Source organism: Balaenoptera borealis (assembly GCF_965194805.1).
Source record: "Balaenoptera borealis genome assembly, chromosome: 1".
Classification (NCBI taxonomy): Eukaryota; Metazoa; Chordata; class Mammalia; order Artiodactyla; family Balaenopteridae; genus Balaenoptera; species Balaenoptera borealis.
Window position 1 is genome coordinate 133,591,401 of NC_138860.1, and position 19,882 is coordinate 133,611,282.

Consider the following 19,882-nt stretch of genomic DNA (forward strand, 5'->3'; position numbering starts at 1 on the left):
GCGGAACCACCGCGACCCAATGAGCGCAGGCCCCGACGCGGTCCCCGCTCCTCCTTGGCCGGCAGCGGAGGCGTTGCCTGGAGCGTCGCCACCAACCCTTGGCTCAGGACTTGGAGTGAAGCCGGGGTCCTTGTGCCCATTGGTTTGTCCCTGCGGGTGAAATTCCTGAGTCCCGGCCCAGGGGAAGCTTCATTGCTGGCTCCTGTGAGCCACCCAGGCGTCTGTGTGACCTCAGACCGGAGGTTCGCCGGAGATGTGCAAAAAAACTGGCGTGACACTGAAACCGAGTAACCTGTAAACAGGCCACGCAAATATCCTCCTCTTACCGTAGCCCTTGCCCCGACCCCTCCCACCTCCACCAACCACCCTTTTTCCTGAGGGCGGTTCTGAAGGACGAAGCGACAAAGTGGAGATCGGTGACGAAAACTGTGGCCCAAGCTGCCAAATGGGCACCTTGGATTCTCATTAACTGAGGGCAGCCTGCCCTTGAAACAACGCTGAACTCTGTAATGACCCAGTACTTAACGTTGATTGAAACAGGAGTGAGGGTCATATTTTTCTTACGTAATAGTAGAGCTACTGTAGTAAGGATCTCTAAGCAGGATTCCGGCAGCTTCCTAAGAGCTATTCAAACGACTTATTTCAAGCATCATTATCTTCTTTTGAAGTACCCAGAGAAACTCTCCCTGATGAAAAATATATATATAGTGTGTGTGTCTTTGAAAAACTTATTGGAGCGTCAAATCCTTACACAAAATGCCTTCATTGTTACACAATTGACAGCAACATCCCCGTAGGAAAAAGGAAGCAGTCCCCTGTCACAATTTATTCACCTGTATCCAGAGCCCTACTCTCACAAGGAGCACTCCTTTAAAACAGACAACAAAAATCTCCTTGTTCCCTAAACAATACAGACTTGACCTATTTACTATTGTGACAATTTTCTAGGACTAGGGTTAGGAATACTTCTGTTCCTGCAGAGTGTTAGCTAAATATCTGAAACTTTATTAAACCATTTAAGAAAGAAGAGAATACAGAATAAACGGCTCTTAAAATTACAGGAAGGACTGAGGGAATTGGCTTTTCAAATTAACTACCAGGACACAGCCATTAAGCACTAGGAGAACAGGGTCTAAGGACCTGCAAACTTTTAGAGACCTAGCAAAATTTTTAGCCCTGGGGGGAAAATGGATGGACTCCAAAACACTAATAGATATTAATGTATATTTAATTAATATTTTCTGTTAAAAGATAACATATCAACTGCAACTCATCTCAAGAGATATATAGCTGTACATGGGTATGTTTTTATGTGATATGCTGCTTAGGGACCCGGAGGGTCTAAAACAGTCCTAATTAGTTTACCTCCTAATATTTGTGAACAAACACTGAGTTGCATGAATAGGGATATTTTATTTAGTATTACCATAACAAAAGATTCTTTAAAAAATGACACTGGACTTCCCTGGTGGCACAGTGGTTAAGAATCCGCCTGCTAATGCAGGGGACACGGGTTCGATCCCTGGTCCGGGAAGATCCCACATGCTGCGGAGCAACTAAGCCCATGCACCACAACTACTGAGCCTGTGCTCTAGAGTCCATGAGCCACAACTACTGAGCCCGCGTGCCACGACTACTGAAGCCCATGCGCCTAGAGCCCATGCTCCGCAACAAGAGAAGCCACCACAATGAGAAGCCCACTCTCCGCAACGAAGAGTAGTCCCTGCTCTCCGCAACTAGAGAGAAAACACGCACGCAGCAATGAAGACCCAACGCAGACAAAAATAAATAAATAAATGAATAATAAATAAAAATAACACTAATATAAATGCTCTAAATCGAGCCTTTTTCACGCTCATAAATGGAGAAAACTCTGTTAGGTGGCAGCTCACTATTAGGTATCAAGGATTCCTATGATTTAGTAACTTTACTTGTAGGAATTTATCCTTCAAATGTATTCCTGTCTGTGTGTGAGGATGAATAAGGATGTTCTTTGTACCTATTTTTGCTATTTTTAATAGCAAAAGAATGAAAAACAGCTTACTTATCCATCCATAAGAGACTGGTCAGTGTGTTATTGATACAGTTCTGTGATGGCTGCAGTATAGCTGAGAAGCAGGTGAGATTGATCTGAGTTAGTACGTCATGATCGCTAATTTCTGAGACAGCAAAGCAAGGTGCAAAGCAATGTATATGCTATGCTCCTACTTTTTCAAAAGAGTATATACCATGTTGTGTTATTTTTAGAGGAACACATATGATTTAATGTGTATAAAAATCATTCTGGGGGAATTCCCTGGTGGTCCAGTGGGTGAGACACTGTGCTCCCAATGCAGGGAGCCTGGGTTCGATCCCTGGTTTGGGAACTAGATCCCACACGCATGCCACGACTAAAGATCTCGCGTGCCGCAACTAAGACACAGCACAGCCAAAATAGATAAATAAATATATATATATATACATATTTTTATACAGCGGGCTCTTATTAGTTATCTATTTTATACATGTTAGTGTATATATGTCAATCCCAACCTCCCAATTCATCCCACCACCACCACCACCACCACTTTCCCCCCTTGGTGTCCATACGTTTCTTCTCTACATCTGTGTCTCTATTTCTGCCCTGCAAACTGGTTCATCTGTACCATTTTTCTAGTTTCCACATATATGTGTTAATATATTTGTTTTTCTCTTTCTGACTTACTTCACTCTGTATGACAGTCTCTAGATCTACAAATGACCCAATTTCATTCCTTTTTATGGCTGAGTAATATTCCATTGTATATATGTGCCACATCTTCTTTATCCATTCGTCTATTGATGGGCATTTAGGTTGCTTCCATGTCCTGGCTATTGTAAATAGTGCTGCAATGAACATTGGGGTGCATGTGTCTTTTTGAATTATGGTTTTCTCTGGGTATATGCCCAGTAGTGGGATTGCTGGGTCATATGGTAAATCTATTTTTAGTTTTTTAAGGAACCTCCATACTGTTCTCCATAGTGGCTGTATCAATTTACATTCCCACAAACAGTGCAAGAGGGTTCCCCTTCCTCCACACCCTCTCCAGCATTCATTGTTTGTAGATTTTCTGAATGCCCATTCTAACTGGTGTGAGGTGATACCTCATTGTAGTTTTAATTTGCATTTCTCTAATAATTAGTGATGTTGAGCAGCTTTTCATGTGCTTCTTGGCCATCTGTATGTCTTCTTTGGAGAAATGTCTATTTAGGTCTTCTGCCCACTTTTGGATTGGGTTGTCTGTTTTTTTAATATTGAGCTGCATGAGCTGTTTATATATTTTGCAGATTAATCCTTTGTCCGATGATTCATTTGCAAATATTTTCTCCCTTTCTGAGGGTTGTCTTTTCATCTTGTTTGTAGTTTTCTGTGCTTTGCAAAAGCTTTTAAGTTTCAGTAGGTCCCATTTGTTTATTTTTGTTTTTATTTCCATTACTCTAGGAGGTGGATCAAAAAAGATCTTGCTGTGATTTATGTCAAAGAGTGTTCTTCCTATGTTTTCCTCTAAGAGTTTTAGAGTGTCCGGTCTTCCATTTAGGTATCTAATCCATTTTGAGTTTATTTGTGTGTATGGTGTTAAGGAGTGTTCTAATTTCATTCTTTTACGTGTAGCTGTCCACTTTTCCCAGCACCACTTACTGAAGAGACTGTCTTTTCTCCATTGTATATCTTTGCCTCCTTTGTCATAGATTAGTTGACCATAGGTGCGTGGGTTTATCTCTGGACTTTCTATCTTGTTCCATTGATCTATGTTTCTGTTTTTGTGCCAGTACCATATTGTCTTGATTACTGTAGCTTCGTAGTATAGTCTGAAGTCAGGGAGTCTGATTCCTCCAGCTCTGCTTTTTTCCCTCAAGACTGCTTTGGCTATTCGGGGTCTTTTGTGTCTCCATACAAATTTTAAGATTTTTTGTTCTAGTTCTGTAAAAAATGCCACTGGTAATTTGATGAGGATTGCATTGAATCTGTAGATTGCTTTGGGTAGTATAGTCATTTTCACAAGATGGATTATTCCAATCCAAGAACATGGTATATCTCTCCATCTGTTTGTGTCATCTTTGATTTCTTTCATCAGTGTCTTATTGTTTTTTGAATACAGGTCTTTTACCTCCTGAGGTAGGTTTATTCCTAGATATTTTATTCCTTTTGTTGCAATGGTGAATGGGATTGTTTCCTTAATTTCTCTTTCTGATCTTTCCTTGTTAGTGTATAGGAATGCAAGAGATTTCTGTGCATTAATTTTGTATCCTTCAACTTTACCAAATTCATTGATTAGCTCTAGTAGTTTTCTGGTGGCATCTTTAGGATTCTCTATGTATAGTATCATGTCATCTGCAAACAGTGACAGTTTTACTTCTTCTTTTCCAATTTGTATTCCTTTTATTTCTTTTTCTTCTTTGATTGCCGTGGCTAGGACTTCCAGAACTATGTTGAATAATAGTGGTGAGAGTGGACATCCTTGTCTCGTTCCTGATCTTAGAGGAAACGCTTTCAGTTTTTCACCGTTGAGAATGATGTTTGCTGTGTGTTTGTCATAAATGGCCTTTATTATGTTGAGGTAGGTTCCCTCTATGCCCACTTTCTGGAGAGTTTTTATCATAAATGGGTGTTGAATTTTGTCAGAAGCTTTTTCTGCATCTATTGAGATGATCATATGGTTTTTCTTCTTCAGTTTGTTAATATGATATATCACATTGATTGATTTGCATATATTGAAGAATCCTTGCATCCCTGGGATAAATCCCACTTGATCGTGGTGTATGATCCTTTTAATGTGTTGTTGGATTCTGTTTGCTAGTATTTCATTGAGGATTTTTGCATCTATATTCATCAGTCATATTGATCTGTAGTTTTCTTTTTTTGTAGTATCTTTGTCTGGTTTTTGTATCAGGGTGATGATGGCCTCATAGAAGGAGTTTGGGAGTGTTCCTTCCTCTGCAATTTTTTGGAAGAGTTTGAGAAGGATAGGTGTTAGCTCTTCCCTAAATTTTTAATAGAATTCACCTGTGAAGCCATCTGGTCCTGGACTTTTGTTTGTTGGAAGATTTTTAATCTCAGTTTCAATTTCATTACTTGTGATTGGTCTGTTCATATTTTCTAATTCTTCCTGTTTCAGTCTTGGAAGGTTATACCTTTCTAAGAATTTGTCCATTACTTCCAGGTTGTCCATTTTATTGGCATAGACTTGCTTGTAGTGGTCTCTTAGGATGCTTTGTATTTCTGTGGTGTCTGTTGTAACTTCTCCTTTTTCATTTCTGATTTTATTGATTTGAGTTCTCTCCCTCCTTTTCTTGATGAGTCTGGCTAAAGGTTTTTCAATTTTGTTTATCTTCTCAAAGAACTAGCTTTTAGTTTTATTGATCTTTGCTATTGTTTTCTTTGTTTCTATTTCATTTATTTCTGCTCTGATCTTTATGATTCCTTTCCTTCTACTAACTTTGGGTTTTGTTCATTCTTCTTTCTCTAGTTCCTTTAGGTGTAAGGTTAGATTGTTTACTTGAGATTTTTCTTGTTTCTTGAGGTAGGCTTGTATTGCTATAAACTTCCCTCTTAGAACTGCTTTTGCTGCATCCCACAGGTTTTGGATCATTGTGTTTTCATTGTAATTTGTCTCTAAGTATTTTTTGATTTCCTCTTTGATTTCTTCAGTGATCTCTTGCTTATTTAGTAACATATTGTTTAGCCTCCATGTGTTTATGTTTTTTACATTTTTTTTCCCTGTAATTGATTTCTAATCTCATAGCGCTGTGGTCAGAAAAGATGCTTGATATGATTTCAGTTTTCTTAAATTTATTGAGGCTTGATTTGTGACCCAAGATGTGATCTATCCTGGAGAATGTTTCGTGTGCACTTGAGAAGAACGTGTAATCTGCTGTTTTTGGATGGAATATCCTATAAATATCAATTAAATCTCTCTGGTCTATTGTGTCATTTAAAGCTTGTGTTTCCTTATTAATTTTCTATCTGAATGATCTGTCCATTGGTGTAAGTGAGGTGTTAAAGTCCCCCACTATTACTGTGTTACTGTCGATTTCATCTTTTATAGCTTTTAGCCATTGCCTTATGTATTGAGGTGCTCCTATGTTGGGTGAATATATATTTATAATTGTTATATCTTCTTCTTGGGTTGATCCCTTGATCATTATGTAGTGTCCTTCCTTGTCTCTTGTAACATTATTTTAAAGTCTATTTTATCTGATATGAGAATTGCTACTCCAGCTTTCTTTTGATTTCCATTTGCATGGAATATCTTTCTCCATCCCCTCACTTTCAGTCTGTATGTGTCCCTAGGTCTGAAGTGGGTCTCTTGTAGACTACATATATATGGGTCTTGCCTTTGTATCCATTCATTGAGCCTGTGTCTTTTGGTTGGAGCATTTAATTCATTCATGTTTAAGGTAATTATTGATATGTATGTTCCTATTACCATTTTCTTAATTGTTTTGGGTTTGTTTTTGTAGGTCCTTTTCTTCTCTTGTGTTTCCCACTTAGAGAAGTTCCTTTAGCATTTGTTGTAGAGCTGGTTTGGTGGTGCTGAATTCTCTTAGCTTTTGCTTGTCTGTAAAGCTTTTGATTTCTCCATTGAATCTGAATGAGATCCTTGCCGGGTAGAGTAATCTTGGTTGTAGTTTCTTCCCTTTCATCACTTTAAGTATATCATGCTACTCCCTTCTGGCTTGTAGAGTTTCTGCTGAGAAATCAGCTGTTAACCTTATGGGAGTTCCCTTGTATGTTATTTGTCATTTTTCCCTTGCTGCTTTCAATAATTTTTCTTTGTCTTTAGTTTTTGCCACTTTGATTACTGTGTGTCTCGGCGTGTTTCTCCTTGGGTTTATCCTGCCTGGGACTCTCTGCGCTTCCTGGACTTGGGTGGCTATTTCCTTTCCCATGTTAGGGAAGTTTTCGACTATAATCTCTTCAAATATTTTCTCGAGTCCTTTCTCTCTCTCTTCTCCTTCTGGGACCCCTATAATGCAAATGTTGTTGCGTTTAATGTTGTCCCAGAGGTCTCTTAGGCTGTCTTCATTTCTTTTCATTCTTTATTCTTTATTCTGTTCCGCAGCAGTGAATGCCACCATTCTGTCTTCCAAGTCACTTATCCGTTCTTCTGCCTCAGTTATTCTGCTATTGATTCCTGCTAGTGTAGTTTTCATTTCAGTTATTGTATTGTTCATCTCTGTTTGTTTGTTCTTTAATTCTTCTAGGTCTTTGTTAAACATTTCTTGCATCTTCTCGACCTTTGCCTCCATTCTTTTTCCGAGGTCCTGGATCATCTTCACTATCATTATTCTGAATTCTTTTTCTGGAAGGTTGCCTATCTCTACTTCATTTAGTTGTTTTTTTAGGGTTTTATCTTGTTCCTTCATCTGGTGCAAAGTCCTCTACCTTTTCATTTTGTCTTTCTGTGAATTTTCCTTCCACAGGCTGCAGAATTGTAGATCTTCTTGCTTCTGCTCTCTGCCCTCTGGTGGATGAGTCTATCTAAGAGCTAAATAAATACTTTTTAAAAATCATTCTGGTAGTTTGAACCATGGATCTGCAGTAGAAAGACAACTTTTTTATATTTTATTTGCTTTTGTGTTCAAGTTTTATACCATGGGCATATGTTACCTTTTAACAATAAAATTAATACCAGCAATCCTAATTTTAAAGTGTCAGTTAAGCAAGTTACTTAGAAAGAAACTTTTTAAGTGAATAGAAGACAGCTACTTTAAATATAATAAACGCTATATAGTTTGGAGCGTGTGGTAATTTTTCATGTAAATTAGCTTGTAAACACCAAACAGCATTATCATAACACTTACTGAAAAAAGATTAATTCCTCTTGGTAATGGGATTCTGCATGGCCATATATTTTCTCCCATAAATGGGAGACTTCTTAGTTTTTACATTTCTTTCATAACACAAAGTTCATTAATATTTTTATAATAAATACTTTTTACACACTATGTAAATAGCATTGTCATTAAAGTCAGGCTATGGATAGAGATATTGAGACTGAACAGTGAAAACAGTAGGGACCTTGGTGAGATGTTCCTATAATATGTTATTATTGTAAAGCATAAATATAGGCAGTGATTAGATCTGCTTTGTTTTACCTTAGAGGGAAAAAAATTGCTCTTCCTTGGCTTTTGACAATCAAATTTTTGACAAGGCAATTTGAAGCTTGGGGAGAGGAGAAAGACTTTACAACACAAGTCCTTAATTTGGGTTTTGTAGATCACTACAGTGAGCCAAAGCCCTGAGGATATCACTTATGAACCTACTTTCATTTGCCTATAAAAATAGTTTTTTTAAATAATAAGAAAAAAACCCTGAATCTGGTTTTGGTATAACATAATTGAAAGTGATAAATCTTGAACGTAAAAGTCTAAACACTGTTGATAGAATTATTAAATTTAATATCAAGAGAGACACCAGAGATTAAGTTTCTATCACAATTGCTTTGTTTTAGTGATGAGATGAAAAAAGTTGTGGCTTGCTCATGCTGGCATATATGGTGAGCATCTAATCTGATAATAAACAGAGTTCAGACATTTGGGATAATAAAGTAGCCCAGAAATCATTAAGATGCATTCCACAGTGATATAAAAGTAGCCAAGTATGACTGAAAAATGTAATGAAGTACCAACCGGGGCATTTTTGAGTAACAGTGAAGCTGCTGAGTTTTGGAGTCAGAATGCTTGGGTTTGAAGCTACACTCTAGCACCTGCTACCTCTGTGACCTTGAGAAGTCAATTTACTGAACCTCTGTAAATCTCAGTATCCTCCTCTGTAAAAATGAGAAAAACAATAATACTTGACAGTTTTCAAAACTAGGTCCTTAGAAGCTCATGGCAGGCCAGGGATAAGATATGGGGCAAGGGATAGGATATGGGGCAGGGATAGAATATGGGACAGGGATAGGATATGGGGCAAATAGACTGAGTGGGCAACACTTAGGTCAGAAAGCTACTTTTTGATGTTTTTGATATTTCAGCATCTTTGCAGAGGTATACTCTACATAGGCCACGTGGTCCAATGGAGAAAGCTGTGCCTTTTTGCATAGCCCATAAACCACCACAGAGATAAGATATGAGAGTGATAGGTGACTTGAACTATTCAGATGTGCAGAAGTCTTGTTCAACTGGTAATACAACAATTGAAAAGCTCTTGACTTACTTGCTGACAATTTTATATCATAGGGAAAATGTGTTAAGAGTAATTCTCCAAGTTTCAGGACTGGCTGGCCCCCTGCAGAGCAATTAACCTCCCTCGTGGACAATGGCACACCCCTCCATATTTTCACAGATCTCCAACTGTGGAAAGACCAATCCCAGTTGAGAACCATGACTAGAGGAACTAAGGGACTGCTCTGAATTTAATCTTACCAACAGGAGAATGGATTGGTAATGAAGACACATGGAGAACTTTGGGAGAAAATTACCTTATCTTGAAGATTCTGGTATCTAGGAAAAGGAAAGCAAGACATGTAAGACATACTAGACAAAACCTCCCCAAACTGTGTCCCTAGGAATTTCTGTACAAAACAAACAGCCTGTGGCCAAAAATGTTTAGGAGACACTACACAGTTAATCAGTCGTCTTTAGAGTTACAACACCTACTATTACCATGATAAGGGTCAGAGAAGTCTTAGAACAAGAAACCAAGTATCAAATATTTCAAAAGGGTAGACTCTTCTCCATAGACCTGTGCTCTCTTCTTCTGGCTCATGTCCCATTTCTATGCAACATTTTTCTCTTAACAGCAATTTAAAAAGATAAAAAATTAAAATAAATAAATAAAAAGAGCTTCTCTGGACAGGCTTTAAAATACAGACATACCTCAGAGATATTGTGGGTTCGGTTCCAGACCACCACAACAATAAAGTGAATATCACAAAAAGGTGAGTCACACAAATTTTTTGGTTTCCTAGTGCATATAAAATTTTACTTACACTATAATATAATCTATTAAGTGTGCAATAGCATTATATCTAAAAACCAATGTATGTACTTTAATTTAAAAATACCTTATTGCTAAAAAATGCTGATCATCATCTGAACCTTCAGTGGGATATAATCTTTTTTGGTGGAAGAGGATCTTGCCTCAGTGTTGATGGCTGCCAGCTAGTCACGGTGGTGATTGCTGAAGTTAGGATTGCTGTGGCAATTTCTTAAAATAAGAGAGCAATGAAGTTTGCTGCATCAATTGACCCTTCCTTTCATGAATGGTTTCTCTGGAGCATGCAATACTATTTGATAGCATCTTACCCACAGTAGAACTTCCTTCAAATTGGAGCCAAGCCTCTCAAACTCTGAACAAACTCAAAGTCAGCCATGAGGGTTGGAATCAATTTCTTTCAAACTCCTGTTACTGTTGGTATTTTGACCGCTTCTCATGAGTCATCAATGTTCGTAATGACATCCATTCTATATACAATAGTTTGCATCTGCTAATCCCAAACTCCCAGGCCATCCCTCCCCCACCCACCCTCCCCCTTGGCAACCACAAGTCTGTTCTCTATGTCTTTGAGTCTGTTTCTGTTTCTTAAATAATAAGACTTGAAAGTCAAAATTACTCCTTGATCCATGGGCTGCAGAATGGATGTTGTGTTAGCAGGCACAAAACAACACTAATCTCACTGTACATCTCCATCAGGGTTCTTGGATTACCATGTGCATTGTCTATGAACAGTAATATTTTGAAAGGGATCTTTTTTCCTAATCAACAGGTCTCAAAAGTGGGCTTAAAATATTCAGTAAACTATGTCATAAACAGATGTGTTATCAATTCAGGCTTTGTTGTTCCATTTATAGAGCACTGGCAGAGCAGATTTAGCATAATTCTTATGGGCCTAGGATTTTTGGTAAACAAGCATTGGCTTCAACTTACTGTCACCAGCTGCATTAGCCCCTAACAGGAAAGTCAGTCTGTCCTTTGAAGCTTTGAAACCAGGCACTGACTTCTCCTCTCTAGCTATGAAAAGGTCCAGATGGCAACTTTTTTCAATATAGGCTGTTTCAATCTACACTGAAATATAAGACTGTTTCATTTACATTGAAAATCTGTTGTTTAGTGTAACCACCTTTATTAATTATTTTAGCTAGGTCTTCCGGATAACTTGCTGCTGCTTCTACATCAGCACTTGCTGCTTCCCTTTGCACTTTTTTAAAAAAATATTTATTTATTTATTTACTTATTTATTTATTTATTTGGTTGCACTGGGTCTTAGTCACAGCAGGCAGGCTCCTTAGTTGTGGCAGGCAAACTCTTAGTTGCAACATGCATGTGGGATCAAACCCGGGCCCCCTGCATTGGGAGCATGGAGTCTTATCCACTGCACCACCAGGGAAGTCCCCCCCTTTTATGTTATGGAGATGGCTTATTTCCTTAAACCTAATGAACCAACCTCTGCAAGCTCAGACTTTTCATCTGCAGCTTCCTCACCTCTCTCAGCATTCATAGAATTGAAGAGAGTTAGGACCTTTCTCTGGATTAGGCTTTGGTTTAAGGGAATGTTGTAGCTGGTTTGATCTTCTATCCAGACCACTGAAACTTTCTGTATATCAGCAATAAGGCTGTTTCACTTTCTTACTATTCATTTGTTCACTGGAAAGTAGCACTTTTCGTTTCCAACTTTTCCTTTGCATTCACAGCTTGGCTAACCGCTGCAAGAAGCCTAGCTATCTGCCTGTCTCGGCTTTCAACTTGCCTTCCTAACTAAGCTTAATTTCTAGCTTTTGATTTAAAGTGACTCTTCCTTTCACTTGAACCATTAGGGGCCATTTTGTAGAGTTATTAATCAGCCTAATTTCAATATTGTTGCATCTGAGGGAATAGGGAGACCTCAGGAGAGGGAGAGAGAAGGGGAACAGCTTGTTGGTGGAGGAGTCAGACCACACACAAAATTTATCAGTTAAGTTCACTGTCTTATATGGGTGTGGTTCGTGGCACCCCAAAACAATGACAATAGTAACATCAAATATCACTGATCACAGATCACCATAATACATATAATAATAAAGAAAAAGTTTGAAATATTGTGAGAACTACCAAAATATGACACAGAAAAATGAAGTGAGCAAATGCTGTTGGAAAATTCGCACCAATAGACTTGCTTGACACAGGGTGGCCACTAACCTTTAATTTGTCAAAAACCCAATAGGCAAAGTGCAATTAAAGTGAACCACAATAAAATGAGGTAGGCCTGTATTTAAGAAAAAAATATAAAATAATTCTAGCATCGGAGAAGATGTCATTAAATAGTAAAGAGTAATTCCAACTCTTCCACTAATCTTTTTATATGTAAAAGAAATGGACAGTACTTTAAGGTTCTCTCCTCTGATCCTTCAATCAATCAGAAATTCCTCTGAATGTCCACACCTGGTTAATTTCTTCTCTGAATGGCCACTATAGCTACTGTAAGCTTTCATCACTCTCTTTCATCACCCTCCTTCTCTTTTAACACTTTCACAGAAAAATAGGTGTGAATTCACTTAATTTTCCCTTCTGCTCCCCCCTAACTTTACTCCACCTCTTTATTGTCTTTTCTCTGAAAGTCACACCCTTACAATAATAATAATAGCTATAACAACTACCTTTTGTTGAGTGCCTACTTATTCTAAGGGCTCTACATAATTATTTTCTAATTCTTAGAACAATTCCAAAGGATAGAAATTATCTGAATTTTATAAATGAGTAAACTGAAATTCAAAGAGTTTATGTAACTTGTTCCAGTCACAGAGCCAGTGAATGGAGACTCTAAATTCCAGATCCCATCCTCTGCCTTTCCTACATTTTTATTATGTTCTCCCACACAACTCCCTCCTCTCAGGCTACAACCATGCTCAAACCCCTCCCATAAAAAAACAAACAGGGACTTCCCTGGTGGTGCAGTCGTTAAGAATCTGCCTGCTAACACAGGGAACATGGGTTCGAGCCCTGGTCCGGGAAGATCCCATATGCCATGGAGCAACTAAGCCTGTGCACCACAACTACTGAACCTGCTTTCTAGAGCCAGCGAGCCACAACTACTGAGCCCGCATACTGCAACTACTAAAGCCCACTTACCTAGAGCCCATGCTCTGCAAGAAGAGAAGCCACCACAATGAGAAGCCCGCGCACCGCAACGAAGAGTAGCCCCCCCTCGCCACAACGAGAGAAAGCCCTCACGCAGCAACGAAGACCCAATGCAGCCAAAAATAAATAAATAAATAAATAAATAAATGTATAAAAAAAATTCCCTCAACACTTCATCATTTTCCAGCAATGACTCTATCTTCTTCTTTTTTTAAATTCTTATTTTATTGAAGTATAGTTGATTTACAATGTTGTGTTAATTTCTGCTGTACAGCAAAGTGATTCAGTTATACATACATACATATACATTCTTTTTCACATTCTTTTCCATTATGGTTTACCAGAGGATATTAAATATAGTTCCGTGTGCTATACAGTAATATCTTCTTCTTTCTATAATCAATGTATCTTTTAAATATATCCTCTCTTCTTCATGCCCATTGCAGCATCCTTGATCAGGTGCTACCGTGTGCTCCTGCCTGTTCCCTTTTCAGTTCACCTTGTACTTTACAGGTAGAATAATTCTTCTAAAGTGCAGGGGTTTTGTTTGTTTGTTTGTTCTGGCTGTGCGGGGTCTTAGTTGCGGCATGCAGGATCTTTAGTTGCTGCAATACGGACTTCTTAGTTGCGGCAAGTGGACTCTTAGTTGAGGCATGCATGCGGGATCTAGCTCCCCTACCAGGGAGCGAACCCAGGCCCCCTTCACTGGGAGCACAGAGTCTTATCCACTGGACCACCAGGGAAGTCCTTAAAGGGCAGTTTTGATCACGTTGGCACCCTCAAGTCCCTCTTCTCAAGAAAGGACTCCTATTTGTACTTTGTTCCTAGAGCTGTACATATGTGTGTGACAATGACCAACACTGAGCTATATTTATTATTAATTTATTCATTCAACAAACAACCACTCAATGCCAATTATGTATAAGCATAATGGTTTGTCTTGGCTCAAGTCTCTTCTTATATATTACCTGGACTATCTATTCTATCCATTCTAGCTGGAAGAACTTTGAAAATGAAGGTGCAAAACTGATTATGGTATGCCCTGCCCAGAAAACGTTTAAATTCCTTCACCTGACATCCAAAACCCTTGGTTATCTTGCCGGTCCCTACCCTTCTCCAGCCATACCAAGCTACATCCAGTTCCTTGGATGTGCCAATATCCTTTCATGATTATGGGTCTTTACACATATTGCTATGCTGGAATTCTCTTCCCCCTTCTTCACCAGATGAGCTAACTGCTATAGGTCCTGTATATCTCAGATCAAGCTTTTCCTCTTCTGGCAAGATTTATCTGAAGTTACTATCCCCAGAGTTCGTTTCCCTCCCACAGATGTGAGTTCCATACAATTCTTACTGTTTTTATTTGAAATTGCTTGTTTAAATGTCTTTTGCTAGGTTATATGTTCCTGGAAGGAAGGCAGCAGTATCTTCGTGTCATCAGTGCCTAGCTTTGTAGCTGGCATACAGAAAACACTCAATAAATATTTGTTAAATGACTGAATAAATGTTAGGCAATCGAGGGAATACCAAGACTTCATTCTTCTCCTCAAGAAGTCTAAAAAGTAAGTAGTGGAAACACATCAGTATTGTCATACTATTTACTGTGCTGTTTATTTGTTTTAAATGAAGCTAACTTCTTTATAAAAGAAATTTGTTCCCAGATGAATTATTAACCAGTGTATTATAAGAAATCTATAGATATATACATAAACCTCTTGATGCCTATTGGAGTGGTTTTTCTGAAGTACAAATCGGACCACAGAAAGAAATGAATATGAAAATGGAGGGGTAGTTGTTAAGAAATAAGGGAAAATGGCAGAGTAGGAAAAGTAAGTTAGCAGGTTAAACTGTTCTTCCTATGGTTGCAGTTCAAGAAAAGGAGGAGAAAAGCATAATAGTTGCTGCTGCTCCTGAGTCTTCTATATTCAGATTTTTACTCATAAACAAGCAGTACTTTGTCTTCTACATGACTACCTTATCTAATCATCAAAAAACCAAATTATTCAAGCTTCAAGATGATTGGATAAATATATCCAATTATACATTATACTTAGGCACTGTTGAGCTCCTAGTATAATAGTTTTTATTAGAAACAGGCCTGAAAGTCATGTTCTCTCATTTATAATTTCATGGTTATTTATTTAAAATTCCTTCAATCTTTACAAAAAAATGTTCAACACTAGATACATCCTTTGAGATATTTCTTCCATAAGCAGAAATTCCAAGTCTATTTATTTGTCTCTTGCTAAATTTTCACTTAACAGAGCCTCAAGCAAAAGTTTTGAGTCACAACCATTAGGGTGAATAATATCACCATCTAGTCATTCATTGAATATTATTTATTGAATACCAACTGTGTCAAGCACTGTGCTAGATGCTGGTTACATTAATAGATACAGTAATAAACAAGACACACACATTTTCAAATAAGGGAACTGGTCTCCACTTCTAGCAAAGACAGAGTAACTGCTACCTGACTTCCTCTCTTGACACAGACAGCTAAAAAACTGAACAAAATATGATTTTTTAAAAACTATTATCAGACAACAGGCAATGCAGAACTATTATATCTTAGAGAAGGAAACAAACAAGATGAGCTGTACTGTCATCCCAACAGGAAACCTGGAGTAACTTTCTGGACCAGAGAGAGAGAGATCTCAAGCAGAACATGATGGTCCAATGCAGGGGACCCAGGTTCGATCCCTGGTCAGGGAACTAGATCCCACTTGCCACAACTAAGGATTCGCATGCTGCAACTGAGTTAGCATGCTGCAACTAAAGATCCCACGTGCTGCAACTAAAGAACCCGCATGCCACAATGAAGATCCCACGTGCCACAACTAAGACCTGGCATGGCCAAATAAATAAATTTTTTTTTTTTTAAATAAAGGACATGATGGCCTCATTTAGCCGAGAAGACAGAGATCAGAGTTCAGAGGATTGAGGTAAAATGTCAGAGAGGGAAATTATCTAGGGAAAAGCTCTAGGAATCTGTATAAGGCATTTCCTTGTGTCTTTGGATGAAAACTAAGCTACAAGTGCATAAGTGAAATTCCACAAACCTGGGCAAAGAACAACTACTGTATAGCTGAAAGCTGAACAATTCCCAGAGCTCACACAAGGCTGGGAGACATATGAGTTAGAACCACAGGGTAAGACCTCAGACTTCTGGGACATTCAATAGTGACTCTGTAAGTGCAGCATCTCAGTAGTAGGCTAAACCAGCCACAAAGTAAAGGATACGTTATGACCAACCTAACAAAGCTTAAAAACAAGCCTTTAAAGGGGCAAGCTGATAGAAGTAATTCCACCACTTCCACAATAAACTTCAGCATTCTTTAAAGGAAACAAAATCCAGACACTCAGCCACATCAAAATCCACAATACTCAGAATCCAAGCCAACACCTCTAGACAGGTGGAGAAGATAATTGTACAAGGAATTGGAAGGACAATAGTTACTACAATAACTGTTTATAATGACTGTTTTACTATAGATTTCCTGGAAGCCAGAGAAAATAAAAATCAATATAAAAGCGCCCTGTAACTCTTCATATCAGTTGAAATGAAACGTGTGTTTCTTTCAATAGAAAATCTTTATTCTAGGCACTGAATTCTGGGAGATATTTATCCTATGGATTGTTTCATGTGAGCTACTAAGTATCACGTTAAAAGTATACAGCTTCAGAACATAAGATTTTGAGAATTTAAAACTTTCATTTTAAGTTTAAAATAGTTATTATTAGTTTCAGTGTCGACTCCTAATTTCTCCACAGCTCCTTAGGGAGATGTCCTAGAAATCTGTGGCAAGATATGGTAAGAATCAATGTACTAGAACAGCAGTTGTAATAATAACAAAACAAAAACTACAGTAACATGTACATCCATGTATTTAAAAAATCAACTCTTCAGGGGCTTCCCTGGTTGTGCAGTGGTTGAGAATCCACCTGCCAACGCAGGGTACACAGGTATGAGCCCTGGTCTGGGAAGATCCCACATGCCGCAGAGCAGCTAAGGCCGTGTGCCACAACTACTGAGCCTGTGCTCTACAGCCTGTGAGCTACAACTACTGAGCCCATGTGCCACAACTACTGAAGCCTGCGTGCCTAGAGCCTGTGCTCCTCAACAAGAGAAGCCACGACAATGAGGAGCCCGCACACCGCAAGGAAGAGTAGCCCCCGCTCACTGCAACTAGAGAAAGCCTGCACGCAGCAACAAAGACCCAATGCAGCCAAAAATAAAAACAAATAAATTAATTAATTAAAAAAAAAAATCAACTCTTCAATCTCCCCCTCCCCTCTTCCTGTGCATCATTTCCCCTTCTCTTCCAAATTTCAGAGAACTTCCATATGAAAATTTTACAATAAACATTAAAGGACAAAATTTAATTAAAATATTTGACATCTGAAAAGTTTTTGATTACTTGTGTTGAAAGAATTTAAAAAATTAAACTGAGTAGGATCTTGGAAATCTGTTGACCTGAATGAGATTTCTTGACCTCCACTTCTGAGTCCCATTCATATGCCTCTCCTGAGCCAAATGGTGACATAGGGCTTGTGGGAAGCTAGAAGTAAGACAGGAGTCAACATCAGCCCCCAGTGGGAAGTCCTCGTCCTCCAGACCTCCCTGTCCTGTGATAGGGAAAGTATGGAGAGATTGGGGACCATGGAGGAAGTAAGGCCTCACAGTTACCCAAAAACCTGGGTTTACCTCTTGGTGGGTGTTGAGCCAAAATGAGACAGGGCAGGGGGAGGGGCAGGGCACAACCTTTAAAAGAATGACACAACTATTGAGGAGACAACAAAAACTAGTTAGAACCAACTAGGCCCAAGCTGGTGGAAGATTTGACTTCCCATAGACATTGAGCCTCATTGTAATAATCAGCATGGCAAATGACACACCCAAAGGCGCCATAACTGTTCCAAGGCTGACCATAAAAAGCCAAAAATTTGGTGGTGGCCCAATTCCTGGAAATCTCCACCCTTTCCCCAAAATAATTAGAATAATCCTCCCACTTGTTAGCCTGTGAAATTACCCCACCCCATGCTCTGGGGTCACTCACACCTTCTGAGACAGTCCCCATTCTGCCTATGGAATGTGTATCTTTCTAAATAAATTTGCTTTCACTTTACTATGGCGCACTCTTGAATTCTTTCCTGCATGAAACCAAGGACCCAAACTTGGCAGCCCACCCCAGGGACTAACCCGAGACCTGGGATGTGACCATGTTCTCACTTTCCATTCTCCTGCAACAAAAAGATACAACCAAGGCAAAAAGCAGGAGAAGGAAGGATTTATTACTTGCAGCAAGTAAGGAGAACATGGGAATCTTTCCCAAAGCAGTGTGTCCCCAAACAGCAAAAGTGGGGAAGTTTTAAGCTAAGGGTACACACATATTCGTGAAGGGGCTTGAGCAGAGGAGAATTCAGCACAGAATTGGGGCAAAGGTTGACAGAGTCCTATCTTTAGTTGATTGAAGTCAGGAGGGTCAACATCATTCTTTCATCCTACACCTGGGTGAGGGCCTCAGGCCCTGCAGAACTCAAAGAAACATATCAGATTGTTATATATATCCCTTCAGGAAGAACTAGGACTATTTTATCACTGAACTATTGTTTCTTTTGTTTTTTAATTTTAATTTAATTTAATTTAATTATTTTTGGCTGCATTGGGTCTTCATTGCTGTGCGTGGGCTTTCTCTAGTTGCAGCGAGCCAGGGCTACTCTTTGTTGTGGTGCACGGGCTTCTTATTGCGGTGGCCTCTCTTGTTGTGGAGCACGGGCTCTAGGCTTGTGGGCTTCAGCAGTTGTGGCACGGAGGCTCAGTAGTTGTGGCTCACAGGCTCTAGAGCGCAGGCTTAGTAGTTGTGGTGCACGGGGTTTGTTGCTTTGCGGCATGTGGGATCTTCCCAGACCAGGGCTTGAACCCCTGTCCCCTGCGTTGGCAGGAGGATTCTTAACCACTGCGCCACCAGGGAAGCCCTGAACTATTGTTTCTTGACTGCTTTTTCTTTACTCCTTCATTCCCTCTCTTCCCTTAAGATCTTTACTGAGACCTGTTCAAGGGCAAGCATTGTGGCCAGGCTTAGATCACAAAATGGCTTAGGCCAAAAATGTCTTCTCTTATGTCAAGAAAGCCATGCCTAGTTCTCTTTGTCTGGGGACCCCATACCCTCTCTGCTTATATCACCAGAGACTGGCAGATTACGTCTAGTCCATGCAGAGAGAGAGAACTGCTTTCCTTCACCTGCAGCACTGCCATATCTCAGGCTACCATCACAACCAGACTGAAGACTCAAAAGCTGACAAAGGAAAACGCAACCCATTTAAGGGAACATGGTATGTCAGGTTCCCCCAGAAACAACCTTTGTAACTCTAAGATTTTTGTATGGGAAGGTTATTAGGGAGTGTTTTGGGGAACAATAATTATGATGGATATAATAGAATTGGGCAGAAGGAAAAGTTGAACTGCTGTGCAGTTGCAACAGAGGCTTTAGCAGTAAGTATGGGGCACTCAGGACCTGGAATTGCGCTTCAGAGCTGTCCTGCCTTGAGGCAAGGGGGATGAGCAGTGGGGAAGTGGGCTATCCCCAGGAAGGGGTTATGTCCTGGGGTGAGGTGGTTTTCTTTTGCTAAGGCAATTCCCAGAGAGAGAGTTAATTGTGAAGTATCATCCACCAACAATCAAAGCCGCTGGGAGAATGAGTGCCTGAGCCCTGGGGATCCACGTGGCCTACGACAGCATCCACCCAGGGCCTGAGAGTAAAAGACAGCAAGATTAGTCTGGTCAAATAGAATAAACAC